The following is a 19,372-nucleotide window of genomic DNA, read 5'->3' as shown; positions in this document are numbered from 1 at the left end:
ATTCACACAAAGATTTCTGTAGTCATACAAGTCTTATACTTCCAAGAAAAAGAAAAAGGGGAAAAGAAGTAGCTAATGCTAGTAGCAAAAAGTTCTCAATATATTGAGCTATCCTTCAATATCAATCACATATATTCTTCTAATCCATATTTCACCATAATATAGAGATCTATTTAAGCTTGATAATACGTTCACATGTTGGATTCACCAATTCAAGTCAAACTTCTAGTCCATATATGTTGATGATCCCAGTTGTAACTAGTACATTGGCAAGAGAAAGAAAATATTGGCAAGAGAAACCATGATAAACAATAAAAGAACAGAACTATTACATTGGTAAGAGAAACCGTGATAAGCTTATTTGTTGGTATAGCCACGATGTATTGAAGTTGCGGGCATGAAATAATCATGTGTAGGTGAATGGCAGGGCAATTCTCCTTCGGCGAAACAGAAGTATACAATATGCATGTGCATGTTCTCTTTTGCCGAAGGAGAATTGCACTGTTATTCCCTAACCCCACATCTGCTTCCCTTGCAATTCCTTGTGTTCAAGTTGCCACAACAATTCTAAGTACAGTGCCTTTTATATCAAATGATTCGCACCAAAATTTGGATATGCGAGGGGAATGAAATAGGATATGCCTGCACAATTGGTACAAAGGATCGCTTTCTTATCATTCATGGCCTCGTGGTCCCAATTCACTAACCATCAGAACTGTAAACCAAGGACTTCAAAATATCTTTGTTACATCTTTAATCTGAAGTTTCTAGATATATATACTTTCTACGTATAGAAAACGCTGACACACAGTAGAAGCCATCATTAATTGTACCTAACCTGGATTGAATATATGGCTTTCGTCGGACGCATAGGAAAACTATTTTGTTCTTTCCCACTGTTGTTACAAAGGAGGGCTCAACTCATTCATGCACAAGTAGAATGGTGTCATCCTCTTTTTATTCACTCACAAATAGAAAGTGTTATCCTCTAATTTTATAGAGTTGACAAACTAATTCTGATTTCACGCAGTAAGTAACCACAAGAAAGTAAGATTGTCTCAATAATAAACCCTTAAACTTTTAATCAGGTTCTAAAATTTTCCATTAATTCCAAGATGAACATGTGAACATATATTTTGCCGGAAAATTTTATGTTGTATATATTTGTAAAAAGGGATAAGTTTACATTGCAAATTCAATGTAAACATATAAAAGTATTATTTTGATTATCTAGTTTTTTAAAGCTTACTAGTTAAAGAATCCATGCATTGCATGGTTTCAGTTATAAACTTATAATTTGACACACCATTTGAATTATATGAAATCATAATTTAATTTTATTGAAAAATAATAAGTTAATAAATTTTTTTTTAAATACTAAATATTTTTAACATATACACGGAAAAAAAATAAGAAGATTTTAAAAAAACTTACAGTGGTTTATAATAACTAAATGTATAATTATTATATAATTTCAAAATTCTCATATAAAGCACCAATGGTCTGATAATGATATTTGTAGATCCCTTCAATGAAAGTGCTTCTCACATGATAAAACTCTAAAACTAATTGAATGATAGATGGTTTATGGCTATGTAATTAAAATAATTAACTTGCATACAGTATTAGGCCTCAATCAACGACTACAACATATTTATATTTAAAAAAAACCTTGAATTCAATAACTAATAATTAAGGTAGACTATATAAAGTGTAAGCCCCGATTCAATAATTAAGAACAACCAGAATTTATGATTGGTCCATGACCCTAGGATGCGGGAGGCATCCTTGCATGTGGCGTTATTATATTTTCAAACATTTCAACAAAAAAAAAAAAAAAAAAAAAAATGGAATTAGTGTTTAGCAGAGCAAGATTTCAACTCACATGGGAATCGAATTGTGGTCATTGAAAGCGGGGGAGAAGATAGACACTTGGTGGAATCATTCAGCTTAGATATATATAAATTTGTGTTACGTCAAACATCTTTGTATAAGTGATATTTGAATCGAAAAAACATTAAAAAATATATATATATATATATATATATATATATATATATAGGTTGATTAGTTTAGAGAAAAAATAATTGTAAAGATATATGTTTTAAGAAAAAAAAAATCTCATCTGTATGAAAAAACCATAAAATAATGATAATAATAATAAGAAGAAGAAAAGAAAAGAAAAAGAAAAAAAGAAGCCAAATATCCTATACCATTTTTTTGTGTCCAGCCCATACAAGAAATGCAACGGGAAAATTATTTTGTAATGGACAATTTAGGATTGGGGATGGCAAAAAATGCCTTAACCTGCTTGACTAGTCCTGCGAGAATTTTTCCTGTTTTCAAAAGGCATCAAGGTGGGAATGCATTTTGCTCGTCCCACTATTCATAGCTATAAACATATTTTATTTGATATATATTTAAATTATATATACATAAAATTTAATCATTTCTACACTTATTTTAACTGTTTTATACATATTTCATTTTCATTTCCAAAAACTTTGTCTCTCGCTCTCTTTTAGCATTCTTATAGTTGGTTTTCTCCTTTATGTTAGGATTAGTAAAATATTTCCAACCCACCAAGCCCTGCCACACTCTTTTCTCTCATGGATTTTTTCTATCTAGAAGAGGAGAGGAGGCGGGGACAAGGCACACATGATTCGACCCTATCCTCCCAATTACCACTTCTAATAATATAGCTCTTGTCTTAATGAATCTCTTAGAAATGTATATAAGTTGATAGACTCAAAATAATAATAATAATAATAATAATAATAATAATAATAATAATAAAATAAATAAATAAATAAACTAACTATAGATGAACTTATCCTTGTACATACGTCGTTACAACCAACTACGTACTTAAAAACAAAGTTAGAATATGTGAGTGCTAATATAGTGACGTACGAACTACGTAGAGGGGAGGGGTGGGGGACCTTATAAACAAATATGCTAGTATATTCGGCCCTAAAATTTCATGCATGCCAACTCCCATTGTAGGGACCTTTTTTGACCAACTGAATAAAAAGTAGGGTAAGAAAACTACAGATCAGAATTGAAGATAAGAACGACCAATGCGTGGCAAAGAGAGAGCACACTATTTAGATCTCCCCGAATGTTCTGTTTCAGTTTCTATTTTCTTCTTGCCATTTCTCTGATGGGTATCCAATGATCCTCTAGAAATAAAAAGCGATAAAAGCTTGATGCTTCCATTTCATATATACATGTGCACACGTTCATTTCCACTAGTTGTTGGAAGTCTTTGAAAAGGAAGTCCAGGACCACATTATTACGAAAGGAAATTCACTCCATGCACTGAAGAGAGAGAGAAAAAAAGAGGTGAGAACTCAACTGCATCATGCATGTTTGGTAATGTTTAATAATTATAAGAATACAACCATTGTGAAATCCGGCTGTAAGAAGCTTCAATATATGGTTCAAAGGAATTCTACTTATACTAAAATAATCCCTTTTCTCCTAAAAGTAATTTCCAGCCCCTTTTTTTGTCACGTATATAATCAATATATTGACCGGAAATCTGAGGAGGTGTTTTTATGGCTTCATATATTTCAGCATATGGAAGACTTGTCTTGCTAGACCTAGGTAAATGTGTAGCAGTTAAATGAAAACATAATGATAGTGTCTAGTGGTAAGTTAAAGTAAAATATATAATATACTTTCAACGGTGAGATAAATCAAAATAATGAATGTTTGGTAGTAAAAAAAAAACCAGTGAATTAGAGTCTTATTTGGTGGTAAAGAATCAGTGGAGCCATGAGCGTTTAGCAATAATATAACAATAAAGTAATAGGAAATTATATACTCATTTTCAGCGGCTAAACACTATTCGTAAACCAATAAGTTCAACCATGATATTCTTAGATCCAAGGGGAAAAGTTAAGTGTGAATGGAGGGAGAGAGTATTGTAGAGGGATGAGGATCCAAAGCAATAATAAAGTAGGCAAGGGTATTTTCGAGTAGGGGAATTTCACGAAGTATCCTTAGAGAGGACCTATTTAATTAATAAGGAGTTCGGGAGGTTGCTGTTGATGATGATGCCGAGAGCTCCTACTTAACCTTGGAAGGCCGAGAATCAAGAATGAAGGGAGCACGGTGCAATCCCAGGGGGGACAAGGGTAACTTAGTATTGAACAAGGAAGAGAAGAAAAAGGAAGGATAAGGGCAGCCATCCCCTCTGCATTAAATGCACTGCAACCATTTAACTGGCCGCATTAATGGAAAAATGACCATGAACAGTGTTCCTCACAGCTCATATTCTGGTGTAAAAACCTTCTAGTAAGGTCTTAATGGGATAAGTATCAAGAAAGTCTTATCACAACCCTCCAAATGTAAGATCTAGATGCATCCTTGCTAAGTTATATAAAGCTAAGAAGCACCTGGATTAAGGGGACGTGAAAATTAGGAGAGAAACAAAAAGAGAGAAAAACCATCCAATTGTACCTTCTTTGTTGAACTGAACCCAAGGACGAACACTAAACCAATTTTCAAGCTATTTCTAGTTTAATGTTACCACTTCGCATATAGTTTTTTGGTTCGACTTTCATCTCTTGTTATATAACAGGTACCTAAAGGTTGACCTTGCATCCCATCTCTAAAAATTAATTGTGAGAGTAAATAGTAACTGGATTAAAACCAACCTTAATTATCAGATCTACTTTTTGCCCGCCACAAGTACAATCTACTATACATGAGGATGAGTTGGCCAAATCCCTTCATTGATCACTAGCTTGGAATGATATAAGTCTCCTTGTTTAATAAGGTTTATTTGTCTTCCTTAAGATGGGCTTTAGTAAAGTGAAGTGAGGAATGAGATGACGGAGTTTGGAAATGTTTTTCAATGAGGTGTTTAAGCCACAAGTAGTAATATAAGGGCATGGATTTTCTATGTGGTTGATGATGGCTTGATGATGATGTTTGAGTTTATTTTGCTTGATTTATTATTGTGTTCCTTAGTGTGCGCCTTAGTTCTTTTAAATATGGTTAACTTTAAGACATTAGGTTTAATTTCCTCAATGGATAAAGATATGGCCCATTAGACATGGCAAAACGGGCAGGGCTGGGCGAGTTCGGGTCGGGTCAATCGAGTTTGTGGGTCAAATGGGTTGCAGGTCAAAACGGGTCATTTTTAAACGGGTCAATCGGGTTGCGGGTCAATCGAGTCGTGAGTCGAGTCGAGTCCAGTTGACCCGTATTTTTCAAACAAGATTTTTATTTTTTTTGTAAATAGATGCAATCTGTCAATTGTTTATGAGTTCCTTAACTGTGATTAGATTCTCACTGGTGATATTGTTACCAATTACCACTAAACACTTGACTTGATACCCAAATTTGGTGCAACTCTTGTTCCAGCTTTTTAGAAGCTAATCTTGGTATAATCTTCAATCTGTTTAAAGTAGGAAGAGAAAATGAATGTGGCAAGTAAATAATGACAAACTATAATGGAGTACATAACATATTAAGTAAAGAAGAATAAGTAAATATTTTATAAGAATTACACCTCAATCTCAATCTACTCAACGTTGGTAGATATGGCAAAACGGGCGGGTCGGGTTTGGGTCGGGTCAATTGGGTCGTGGATCAAAACAGATCACATGTCAATCGGGTTATGGGTCAAACGGGTCGGATCAGAAAATTCTGACCTATTTTGCCATGTCTATGGTCCATATCCATTGAGAGAAAAATATGGGCTTCAGCCTAATTAACTATGCATTAAAGCACTTGTTGTGAGCCTATTTCGTCATATAGATAAGATACGTGCCATTAGCCCAATCCAAAGAGTACAAAAATGTGGGCATTGAGCCCATTTTGTGAAGCGAAGGAATTTGAGCTTTTTTGTTAATAAAATGATTTGAACCCAAAATCCATTTCATTTTATATGTAAAATAATATTGATGTGATAAGAATTCTTGTTAATAAAATGATTTGAACCCAAAATCCATTTCATTTTATATGTAAAATAATATTGATGTGACAAGAATTGCCCACTAAAATTGTGCCATGTAGCCATGAAGAGAGAAAGAGGCCTCAACAAAATATTAATTAATAGGTCCTCAAATGTGATATATTTATGTCAAGGCCAACTAGCAGTGTGTTTGGTAAAGAAAGCAGGCCAGTAAAGGTGGTCCACTGGTCTGTATTAGCGTAGGATCGATGAAACTACGTACAAGAGGGGATAAGGAAAGTAAAGTCTTATATAAGATAACCAGAGGACGACACATTGTAGAATATTACGTTTCAGCAGCCAGCATATCTTTCCCGACAAACAGTTAAAAGACCATTGAAAATGGAGTGTTTGATACATGTGTTTGAAAACATGTGTTTTGTTATTTGAAAACCTGTTTGAAAATACGTATAGTGAAAAAATATATGAAAATACGTGTAATATTATTTAAAAACTGAAAACATGTCACAGCCCCTAAACTTTTGACATGGAGTCAAGTTCTTGCCCCAAAGGTCAGCCCGCCTCTATATTCTATGGCAACCAATACATGGTGAAATCATTACAATCCTTATGTGCATGAAACTATCTTGTGTCCACTTGAAATTAATTCTCTTTCTTTTGCATTAGTTTTGTTCTGAAAGGCGTGCATTTACAAGACATAAAAACAAAAACAAGAAGAAGAACCACGACTTCAATAAAAGTACGTGGAGAATTATTATGCGGATATTCTTTATAGATTATTCACATTTTCTTTTTCTTTTTCTTTCTGCCAAGAGATAGAGCAATGTGGTGTTAAACCTAGTACAGAAAAGGAGCCAGGGCTGCGTATATTGAAGCGACAGGACCACTTTGCAACTTACCAAACGAAGGATATATGCTAAGAATATCCTTTTTGCATGGCACATTCCAGAATTTTCTGACTTATCATCAGCTATATATAGATATATGGACACCCAAAACTATTCATCAACGAAATGAATGATCAAGTTTATGGTTGCATTACAGGGCAATTACTCTTTTGGCAGTTAGCCACTCACCTGCACTGCAAATGTGCACGTAATTTGGTTCACAAGGCGGAGATGCTCACTGCCAAAGGAGATTTGCTCGGCAATTCAGCTGTGCAATCATTCAGTCACCTAATATATATATCAACCCGAAGGTAATGTTTCTATAATGAAAGGACATTGGTTTTTGCTGACTTACACAAGCATGCACCTTTTTTCTTTTTTTCTTTTTTAATCCTTCATGTTAACTAGGGAATCCCCATGTATAACATTCAAACACGTGATTGCACATAGTATACACATATCGATTGTTTGATATTTTAATCTTGCATTCACAATTACAAATACGAGAAACATGAACAAATATGTGCATTTTGCAATTGAGTGGTACTAGGATACTATAGATTTTACTCAATAAGGTATTCAACATTAATATATTACCAATTACAAAAAGACTTCTCCAAAAGCTCCTACAATGTCTCTTAAATGTTTTTTTTTTTTTTGGTCAGGTTGGAGGTAAAAGTTCTAAGGAGGGGACTTTTAATAGGATTGATTTTTTGAATTTTGGATTATAATGTGTATAATAAATCAGATAGGCCACATGGGCACGTACCTAGGGAGGACGGATCATTGCACTCGCAGGATTTTTCTCATTACTTGCTTTACAAACTCCATCTCATACTCTCTATACTTCTTGAGCACTTTCTTGTCACAGGAGAGGCTACCAAAGTCTCTTCCATTATTTCACGCTTCAAATTCCAGGAGACTGTTGATGATGTCCCTAGAAAGAGATAGGCTATTTCAGAAAGCTTCAGACAAAACTATACGTATACTTTTTTTATGTTCTCACAATATTCACTATAAGTTATTATTAGTTATTTGGCTATTATAAGAGTATTTTAAATACTAGTAAAGATTCACCTACTCCTAGATGAGCCATCAAATTTAAATTACTCTATTACTGATCACGGTGACTCATATCAAAATCATTCAATTTTAATTTAAACTTAATTATCAAATAACGTCTTGGGTTATGGGTTGGGTCAAACCCAACCCGATTTCTAACAATGAGGAAGTGTTGTGTGTGGTACGGTTTATTTCATTAAGTTATAAAATACTTATATGTCTTGTTGGTAATAGAGGGAGTAAACAAAGTGGTTAAAACTAGCTGATTAAATGTAAACTTTTGTTTAACAAAGTCGTGTTGGAAATACTGCATATTTTATTAAAAATTGATGCGTCACTGATTATAAAATATAAATCATCAAAAACTTATTTATATTATCTTGTTGAAATAGTTTATTAAATTAAAATTTGTAATAATTTAACATTTTTCTTTCCAGGTTGCTAGGTTTGACTAATTCATATACACATACTAGCATGATGCACATGTGCATTGGATCTGGGTGCGCACGCATGCATAAAAAAAGTTCCTAACACATAACAACTAACAAGGAGATAGATTGTGAAATGCGAAAGCAACAAACAGGTTGACTTACTTACCTGGAGGGGTCATTGGGTGGGGAAAGAATAAAGATTCAAGAAAAGACCATGACCTAATGACCTAGGCTAGGTTATGTGTGCCAGTGACCTTCATTGCATTTCTACAAATTTCCAAAAAAAAAAAAAAAAAATTGATTTCACATAGTAAATATTGTCAATAAATATATATAATTTCAAAAACTTAATATAAAGATTGATTGAGTTTGTATCACGTAGGTTTATAATTAAAAATAAAACTAGCTTGTAACTTTTTATATATATTTGCTTGTAAATATAATTTATATATAATTAAAGTACAATTAGAAGGATACTTGACATGAAAGTGAAATGTATTTAAAATATAGACACTTACCATCAAATTAAAAGACAATTAAAATAATATTTGACATAAAAATAGAGTGCAATTAGAATCTAATTTGGATCATTCATTTAACTTTCTCCCAACTTCTTGTTTTTTATTATATAATATTGGAAAGCAATTTCCTTAGTGTTCACAATGGCTATCCATAATTTATTTCCTCTTTTTCGTGTAATTAATAATTGAATTTTCGAGGTATTTGTTACATTTTTAGAAGTATTAGAGAATTATTTTAAATATTTTTTATTGTGTAAAATTTGAAGTGACCGTTCTATATTGTTTGGATCATTCTATATTTTTATACTTTTAAGAGTTGTATTTATTTAATCTTAATTTTAGTGGGAGAGTTAATTGTAAGCACCTATGAACACTTTAGAGAGTATCATTATTGGCCAGATACAGTTGCAAGATTATAGTTAATCAATGAATCTCTAGGTAAATAGTATGTTAATATGGATTAATGGACTTAGGTCATTGTATAATTGGTGTTAGAAGGACTTGTAGTGGACCTTAGTCGAGAAGGTTTAGAGAGAAGTCGAAAATTTTGTAAGCCTACCTGAGGCAAGTAACTTTTTCTTGACTAGTTATATATGATTTAAAATAAAATGCCTTCTTTATTAAATATTCTCTTTTCTTTCCTTATTAAAAAGTTGTATATAATTATTTTAGCTACACTGATCTAAAGAAAATAATTTAAATTTCTTCCACACTGAAATAATTAAAATTATTTGATTAAGTTGGACATTTTAAAATTTTTTATTTTCTCAAACCCGGTTCACGGATGTGTAAATTTTGTGAAAAGAACCAAGTTTTAAATAAAAATATAGTGAAACTATGATTTTATGCTATATGATATATATATATATATATTTTTTTTTTTTTTTTTTTTCATATGGAATCACTAGGAGAAGAATTAGGCCAAATATTAGGATACCTCCTTGTTTTGAGACATTATGGCTTTGGGTTTGATCCCGGTAACAAAGAAGGAACCCGAATTGAAATAAAATTGGATAACTTCTAGAATTATTTTTATGGTTTGACTAGATTTTGACCGCACCAATGGGGTTATACATTGGCATAAAAACTAGTATCTTTTAGGGCTAATTACACATCAATTAGTGATTCTAAGTCTAATCATGGGGATATAAAATGACAATATTAATAAAGAAATTAAGAATATGAACTATTCCAAGTTCCATGAAAATTTTTAAGTTTTTTTGAACTCATAACAAGTTGCAATTATATTTTTGGTGTGTTTGGATTTCACTGTAAATTATATCATGGGAAGGCTTTTTTAGCTACTTTACGATGAAGCAAACCCTCATAGATGGTGGGACCCATTAACTGTGAGGGGAGAAACATATACCCAAAACAAGGTGTATTTTCTTATTTTCTACACATTTCAAAAAAAATATGAAATTTATTTCACATAGTAAATAATGTCAATAAATATATATAATTTCAGAAACTTAATATAAAGACTGATTGAGTTTGTATCATGTAGGTTTCTAATTAAAAAATAAAACTAGCTTGTAACTTTTATATATATATATATATATATATATATATATATATATATATATATATATATATATATATATATGTGGGGTCTAATAGTTTATGGGTCCGGCCCACGCGCTTATGGGAAGCCCACCGGTCCTAAACTGAAGGAGGCCAGGGCCCAAGCTCGAAACTAGGAAACATAAAAAGTGGCCCGAAGACACAGCCGAGGACGGTTTCGTCCTCGGCAGGTCCAAAACCTCATGGATAGGAATGGAACACGAGTAAGCTAGAAAGATCAGAAAATATCCTGGGGAAGTTGTCTTTAATACCCTTCCCTGACATGACACTGCCCCTAACAGAGCTGGGATCTTAGGCTTTATGGATCATCTCCAGCAATTTTGGGATTAGACTGATGGGACAGATATCTGTCCTGGAAAGATCGACCCTACACGTGGACGAAGGACAACGAACGTAGGCTAGTATAAAAGAGAATGTTATGTGACCAAAAGGGAGGGCTCTCCCATCTAGCTTCTTGAGAAAGACTTGATGAAAGAGAATGCCTGGATAATATACGCCGGACACCACCTAAAAACCCACCGACGGGTAACCGGGGACAGCAACATCGCTCCTCGGACATGATCCGAGGAGCCAAATCCTCCTAGATACAAGATTGAAGGGCCTGAATATCCAGCCCAAAGCTCTTTCTCATATTGGTTCACCTATAGTCCGGCCCGAAATGTCGCCCTGTGATCCAACGCTGGCCTTTCAAGCCCACTCTCTACAAATATTATTGTGAGGGACTTTCCGTGTGCGAGCCCAACATCGTTGTTGGGCCGTTAAAGATTTTGTGTCCTTACAATTGGCGCCGTCTGTGGGAAGGCTTACGCGTTGGCGCGAGTGGCGCATAAGTCAGCTCTCTAGCAAGCGGAGATTCACGAGTTTTTCTCATTTCCGACAACGTGCAGTTGTTGCTCCGCCATAAGCTTCTGCTAGGGGTTACGCCTTGCACCGCTAACGGCGCGGGTTTCTCTAGGGGCTTCCGACCCCAAGTCTGCTCCCCCCGTCATGGCCAAGGGGCTGACCTCAAAAAAAAAAAAAAAAAAAAAAATCTTATAAGTTTTGGACAGAACCAAGGCCTTGCATGGTCCTCGGACCCAAGCCTATGGGGAAACCAAATACAAACAAGTTTTGGACAGAACCAAGGCCTTGCATGGTCCTCGGACCCAAGCCTATGGGGAAACCAAATACAAACAAGTTTTGGACAGAACCAAGGCCTTGCATGGTCCTCGGACCCAAGCCTATGGGGAAACCAAATACAAACAAGTTTTGGACAGAACCAAGGCCTTGCATGGTCCTCGGACCCAAGCCTATGGGGAAACCAAATACAAACAAGTTTTGGACAGAACCAAGGCCTTGCATGGTCGTCGGACCCAAGCCTATGGGGAAACCAAATACAAACAAGTTTTGGACAGAACCAAGGCCTTGCATGGTTGTCGGACCCAAGCCTATGGGGAAACCAAATACAAACAAGTTTTGGACAGAACCAAGGCCTTGCACGGTCCTCGGACCCAAGCCTGTGGGGAAACCAAGCACAAAGAAGAAGTCTTACAAGTTTTGGACAGAACCAAGGCCTTGCATGGTCGTCGGACCCAAGCCTATGGGGAAACCAAATACAAACAAGTTTTGGACAGAACCAAGGCCTTGCACGGTCCTCGGACCCAAGCCTGTGGGGAAACCAAGCACAAAGAAGAAGTCTTACAAGTTTTGGACAGAACCGAGGCATTGCATAGTCTTCGGACTCAAGCCTATGGGGAAACCAAATACGCAAATGAAAAACCAGATACACAAAAGCACGATCGGAGTACCCTACTTCCCGTTCGATAGATCGGATGGATTGTGAGGAGGTCATCATTCTTGGGCGACATTTGCGCGTTTATCACAAGAGTAGTCAACTGCTACCCCGGTCAGTTTACTAAGTTTGATTTATTACAAATTATCGATATAATGCCTGATAGTGCTGATAGATGAGAGTTGATTAGATTATGCTTCAAAGTAGCTTTGTTACAAATATTCTCAAAGCAACACATACATAGAGCACATTCGTTCACAAAGTTGTATTGCCCAGTAGATCAACGCTTAAAACATGTAAATCAATTTCCATTTTTATTACAACGAATAAATAGTACAGTGTACAATGAAAAGCTGGAATCAGCCTACGTCAAAGCTTACTACATAAGCAAGAAAAAGAAAAATACAAGAAAGCTGGAGAAAGCCGAGGAGGTATGTCGGAGGAAAGGTTGGCCACAGCTCCGAGACCTTATTCTTCCCCCGCGCTCTTACATGCCCATAACTCAGGCAGCCAAAGAAACCCAACTTGAGCCTGGCACCGTTGAAGGAAAGGTGCAGGGAGTGGGAAACTGAGGGGTTTTCTCTAAATATTCGCCTGCTGCTAAGCAGAGGCGCTGATGGCGGAGAATCTTTCTTCTGACATACCAAAGTGCTGGCATGAACAGAGCCTGCTTCGGATTTTGGCTAAAAGAGGGAGAGACGCCGTTCCCCCTCGGTGGAGCTGGAGTACTCTCCTGAACTTGTGCTTCCTGTTCCCATACCTTACTGTTATAAGCCTCATGAGGACACGGCGCTTCTGCGGCGGAGAAAGTTCTTTCTTCCCAACCCTCGCTTTCAACATGTTATGCCAAGAAAGGAGAACTCCGGATATGGGAAGCGTGATGTGAGAGAAAAATAAAAGGATGGGTGTATATATAAAGCAACCCTCTCTCCCTCCTATTTATTTGAAAAGACAAGATAATGGCAGTCAACTCACGCGGCGTCCCAAGGAGCACTACAGACAAAGTAGTCTTGGCTCAACTTCCAACGTCAACTGCAGCCAAGAGACTCAAGGAGCCTCGTAAAGGCGCGCCTCGATCCTTGGGGGGTCAGAGAAGTACTGCGTGGCCAGAGGTTGCAGAAATATCTCTTAATCCGCGGATTCATTGAATTCGCGGCCCAAGCCCGCTTTGCGTGAAGGCCCAGGGACACCCTGTTTGGCACCTCGGGAAATGCTCAATGAAAGGGAAAATCTGAACTCAAAGTCTTGGACAGAACCTAAGGCTTGCATGGTCCTCGGACTCAAGCTAAAAGGGAAAACCAAGTACTGATGCAGACATTGGTCTTGGACAGAACCTAAGGCTTGCATGGTCCTCAGACTCAAGCTAAAAGGGAAAACCAAGTACTGGTGCAGACATTGGTCTCGGACAGAACCTAAGGCTTGCATGGTCCTCGGACTCAAGCTAAAAGGGAAAACCAAGTACCGATAAAGACACAAGTCTCGGACTCAAGCCTAAGGGAAAAATCAAGTACATAAGATAAAACGCATAAGTCCTGAACAAAACCCAGGTTTTGCAAAGTTCTCGGACTCAGGCTTCTTGGGAAATCAACTGCCCTAATGAAGAAATTTCTCGGCTTAAATACTGGAAAGGGTTAAGGCTCGCGTATCATGGAGATGGCAGAACAACCTAATGATCGTCAACCTAAGGAGGCCATTCATCCGGTGGGTAACATGTCCTCGGATAACTACTTCTTACACCTTATCGAGCATTTAATACCCATCACGGCTAATTTTAAGATAAGTCTCATTCCTCACTGGTCGGATTGTTATGTTGAATAATAATTTTGTTAAAGTTATCGTGGCATCTTTTTATCAACGATTACTTTGGCCTTAGTTATTATTGATTCAAATGCTATACTATTATGCTGAGTAGCGCTTTCACATTGGTTAGAATATATAAACAAGACATACGAAATAGAGTAACAATAACTTTTATTAATATGAAAAATTGTTACAACGTACAAGGAAGGGTTTAAACAAGCCTATACAAAAAATGAACTGCTAAAACAGTAACAACATCCATAATACAAATAAGTAAATCATCAGGTGTCTTCTGAACTCGCCTTCAAAGTCTCTCTGAAATCTATGCCTCAGTACTGCTCATATCAGGAGAAGAACCTTATACAAAAATAATGAAGGAGAAGGAAGAAGAATTGGAACACATGGAAGCACTTCAGCAAACTCTTGTCGCTGAAGAATGCAAGGGAAAAAGAAGATGGAGGACATGAGCGGGAAGGAGGAGAAGAAGAGGGAAGCAATGAAAAGAAAGTAAAAGGAGCAAAAGAGGGAGAAGGGGAGCCATATTAGGTATGCTCATGAGAGAGCAGATGGAGATGACAAGGGAGGTTTTCGACTCAGTCACACCAGAAATGGGGTGTGACGAGTCCCTGCTTCGGATTTTGGCTAAAAGAATGGGGAGGCAAATCTTAAGCCTCCGCCATCCTTGCCCCGACCGAGCCATCTCGAGTTTTGTTAGGACATAGCGTTTCTGGGAAAGGAAGAATTTGTTCATGGTGGATTACTATGAGAGAGGTATTATTGAATAAGGAGTAACCGGATGGAGGAAGTGGATTCTGGGAAGAACGTGAGGGATTCGGATATGAAAAAGTCACCCTCTGTCTTCTCTCTTTATATAGGGGACGAAGAAGAGGGTATGTAACGCACTCAGATCCCCAGGGAAATCCAGAGTATAACGCGCCGCTTCGTTCTCCCACACCATCAGTAACCGTTATATCTGGGAGGTCTCGTAAATGGGAAGATATTAAAGACACGCTGCAGATAACCACGCGGCATAACGGCAACGTACGCAAATCCAGGAAAAACGGCTCGTAGACCGGTACGTTCCTTGGGGAGGGGAAGAGTCGCCAGTGTTGATCAAGATCCGAAGAAAGTGAACGGCAATAAGGGCTTGACATCATCAAAATCCACCTGTCCTACCATGACGTTGGACAGCAGGATTTTGAGGGGCTAATGTGGGGTCTAATAGTTTATGGGTCCGGCCCACGCGCTTATGGGAAGCCCACCGGTCCTAAACTGAAGGAGGCCAGGGCCCAAGCTCGAAACTAGGAAACATAAAAAGTGGCCCGAAGACACAGCCGAGGACGGTTTCGTCCTCGGCAGGTCCAAAACCTCATGGATAGGAATGGAACACGAGTAAGCTAGAAAGATCAGAAAATATCCTGGGGAAGTTGTTTTTAATACCCTTCCCTGACATGACACTGCCCCTAACAGAGCCGGGATCTTAGGCTTTATGGATCATCTCCAGCAATTTTGGGATTAGACTGATGGGACAGATATCTGTCCTGGAAAGATCGACCCTACACGTGGACGAAGGACAACGAACGTAGGCTAGTATAAAAGAGAATGTTATGTGACCAAAAGGGGGGGCTCTCCCATCTAGCTTCTTGAGAAAGACTTGATGAAAGAGAATGCCTGGATAATATACGCCGGACACCACCTAAAAACCCACCGACGGGTAACCGGGGACAGCACCATCGCTCCTCGGACATGATCCGAGGAGCCAAATCCTCCTAGATACAAGATTGAAGGGCCTGAATATCCAGCCCAAAGCTCTTTCTCATATTGGTTCACCTATAGTCCGGCCCGAAATGTCGCTCTGTGATCCAACGCTGGCCTTTCAAGCCCACTCTCTACAAATATTATTGTGAGGGACTTTCCGTGTGCGAGCCCAACATCGTTGTTGGGCCGTTAAAGATTTTGTGTCCTTACAATATATATATATATTTGCTCATAAATATAATTTATATACAATTAAAGTATAATTGGAAGGATACTTGACATGAAAGTGAAATGTATTTAAAATATAGACACTTACCATCAAATTAATAAACAATTAAAATAATACTTAACATAAAAGTAAAGGGCAATTTGAATCTAATTTGGATCATTCATTGAACTTTCTCCCAGTTTCTTGTTTTATATATTATATAATATTGGAAAGCGATTTCCTTATTGTTCACAATGGCTATCCTTGTATGATATTTTAAATATTTTTTATTGTGTAAAATTTAAAGTGGTCGTTCTATATTGTTTGGACCTTTCTATATCTTTGTACTTTTAAGAGTTGTATTTAATCTTAATTTTAGTGGGAGAGTTATCAGCACCTATGAATACTTTAGAGAGTATCGTTATTGGCAAGATACAGTGGAAAGAGTATAGTTAATCAATTAATCTCTAAGTAAATAGTATGTTAATATGGATTGATGGACTTAGGTCATTGTATAATTGGTGTTAGGTGGGACTTGTAGTGGATCTTAGAAGAGAAGAGAGAAGTCGAAAATTTTGTAAGCCTACGTGAGGTAACTCTTTCTTGACTAGTTATATATGATTTAAAATACAATGCCTTCTTTATTAAATATTCTCTTTTCTTTCCTTACTAAAAAGTTGTACATAATTATTTTAGCTACACTGAACTAAAGAAAATAATTTAAATTTCTGAAATATTGAAATATTGAAAAATTATTTGATTAAGTTGGACATTTTAAAATTTTTTATTTTCTCAAACCGGTTCAAGGATGTGTAAATTTTCTAAAAAGAACCAAGTTTTAAATAAAAATATAGTGAAACTATGATTTTATGCTATATGATTTTTTTTTTTTTTCATATGGAATCATTAGAAGAAGAATTAGGCCAAAAAATAGGATACCTCCTCGTTTTGAAACATTATGGCTTTGGGTTCATCCCCGGTAACAAAGAAGAAATCCAGATTGAAATAAAACTGGATAACTTATGGAATTATTTTTACAACTTTGACCACACCAATGGGGTTATACATTGGCATAAAAACTAGTCTCTATTCAAGGCTAATTACACGTCAATACATGATTCTAAGTCTAATCATGGGGATATAAAATGACAATAGTAATAAAGAAATTAAGAATATGAACTGTTCCAAGTCCCATGAAAATTTTGAAGTTTTTTGAACTCATAACAAGTTGCAATTATATTTTTGGTGTATTTGGAACTCATTGTAAAGTATACTTTTATGTTTTTAGAATCCATTACAAATTACATGTCAATTTTCTCATTTGAACTTAGCCATAGTTTCTAAACTTATGAAGTCTCATCTTGTGTAAAGTTTATAGACACACACACTCACTCATCTTGACTCTCTCACACTTGGTTATTTACTGAGTTGTCAAACTCGGCCCCTCTTTTTCTCCCCTATCAAATTTAGAATTTATTGAATCACAGGTTTTAAATGCACTAAGGTTGTATGCAAGAAAGGAGCTTAAGAAATTATGAGAGAGAAAAAAATCGAACTGATAGTATTTAGTAATTTTTTCTATTCATTATTTTATGCATATGTGATTTGAACTTTTTTTTTCACTAATACTTTGGAGATTTTTAGCAATTGAATTATTAAAGATGGTTTTAGATGTTACTTTATATAATAATTCTTTGAGAATATTCCTTAGGATATTCCTACATGTAAGAACCCTTGGATGCTTGTAAGGAAAATGTCTATAAGTGTACAGTCATTGTTGCATGCCTAATTTGTTCATTAGCTAGGCTAGGGTTGTGACATATATAATTTTTAGTTTTCTTTTGTTGTGGATGAATGGGATTTGTACATCAGCGTGTGGATTTGAGGAGTGAGAATGGTGGAATATCTAGTGAGAGAGTAATTACAGAGAAATATAGAAAGAAAATGAAAAGAAACTGTGATCATTTTTTCGTATTTTTCTTTTTCTTTTTGTAATTCTTATTTTGTTTCCTATTATTCCATGTATTAAAAAATAATAAGACGTTTTGTGTGGTCTAACAATAAATTGTGATGGATTCCAAGGAAGGGAAATTTGTATTTTAAGTTGCGAAGGTGCAAATTTATGGAATCGATTTAGAATTGTCTATAAATGTTTTTTGAGAAACCAAAAAAAAAAAAAATTGTAGACTGAAGAGGAAGAATAGTGAAGATGACGGATTAGAATTATGGAGGACGGGTCCATTTGTATGGGCCTAACGGGTCAAGGTAAGTGGATGGATCCGGTATGATTGGGCCGGGGTGGATGGACCAATGGGCCACGTGGCATTAATTTGGTCATTATGTGGTCTCCAAGGAATCTAAAAAGGAAATGACTTGCATCTCACGATTAACCCTATCTTGTAGAATCCCATCATGAATAGAATTCTAACACAAAGAGGATTTTGGAAAATAAGCCCATTAATGAGGATCTTCCCTATATGGAAAAGACTTGTTGCGCAAGCATAGGAGTCTGATTCTACACTACTATAAAAACCCAAAGACCCTCACAAAACAGGTACGCAAAATTTACCCCTCTCTAGCACTCTAGAGTTGTGAGAATAGTTCTAACTTGGCCTTCGGAAGATATTTGGCCGACACCACACCAGTGCTCTTTGTTAGGTCCTCTCTTTTTGTTGTGCAGATCTTGCTTCAAGTGCGTGAGAACTGTGTGGCTCACTGGTGATTTTTACGGCATCATCATAGACAATTCTAAATTCATTCCATAAAAATTTAAATTTGTAAAGAGTATTTTAATCTTTACATTATTAATATAACAATCAAATTACCATACTGTATTTAGCAATTAATGTAGCTTTTCTTCTTAATGACACTTAATATAATTTGAAATAATATTTTAAAGGTTAATATATAAAATCACATATGACAAAATAAGTATTATATATGAACTATAAAAAAACATTTTATAATTTTTTTAAAAATGAAACTATAACCTTCCAACATATATTTCACGCGGAACATCATCTTGGTAATTATTATCAATAAACGTAGTGACGCATTACAAATTTTTTTTTTTTCATAATTTCTAATGTCGTTACTTGTTATGATTGATATCAAATATAAATGGTACTAAGAATGAACTCATATGAGAATGATGTTTTTCTAATTTTAATTGTTATTTTTTCCAAGAAACTATAACCTACCCACACAACACTTGGAATATCATCATTATTATAATAATAATATATAAATTTTTCATGATATCAATGATAAAATTATATGACAATGATGTTTCTCTAGTTACAACTTACTATATCTTAAAACATTTGTTTGAATAATATTAAGTTCACGGGCCAAGGTATCGGTCAAGGTAAAAAATAAATAAAAAAATTGTTTGTAATATTAAGCTTCTCCTATTTTCTAG

General features: G+C 35.8%; 2 protein-coding genes and 1 long non-coding RNA gene across 3 annotated transcripts in view; 2 read left to right on the top strand and 1 right to left on the bottom strand.

Moving 5' to 3' along the window:
- LOC126726257 (uncharacterized) overlaps positions 1-19,372 on the top strand; it is an 83,314-nt gene that overhangs the window by 24,544 nt on the left and 39,398 nt on the right. The gene's annotated exons all lie outside the window — the stretch shown is intronic.
- LOC126726256 (probable serine/threonine-protein kinase PBL1) overlaps positions 1-19,372 on the bottom strand; it is a 58,126-nt gene that overhangs the window by 8,572 nt on the left and 30,182 nt on the right. The window lies entirely within an intron of this gene.
- Positions 6,746-9,455, top strand: LOC126726259 (uncharacterized). Its single transcript, XR_007655763.1, has 2 exons — positions 6,746-7,127; positions 7,482-9,455. It is a non-coding gene; the product is annotated as an uncharacterized LOC126726259 (long non-coding RNA).

The sequence above is a fragment of the Quercus robur genome, chromosome 5 (genome assembly GCF_932294415.1).
Source record: "Quercus robur chromosome 5, dhQueRobu3.1, whole genome shotgun sequence".
Classification (NCBI taxonomy): Eukaryota; Viridiplantae; Streptophyta; class Magnoliopsida; order Fagales; family Fagaceae; genus Quercus; species Quercus robur.
This window is presented reverse-complemented; position numbering and strand designations above follow the sequence as displayed.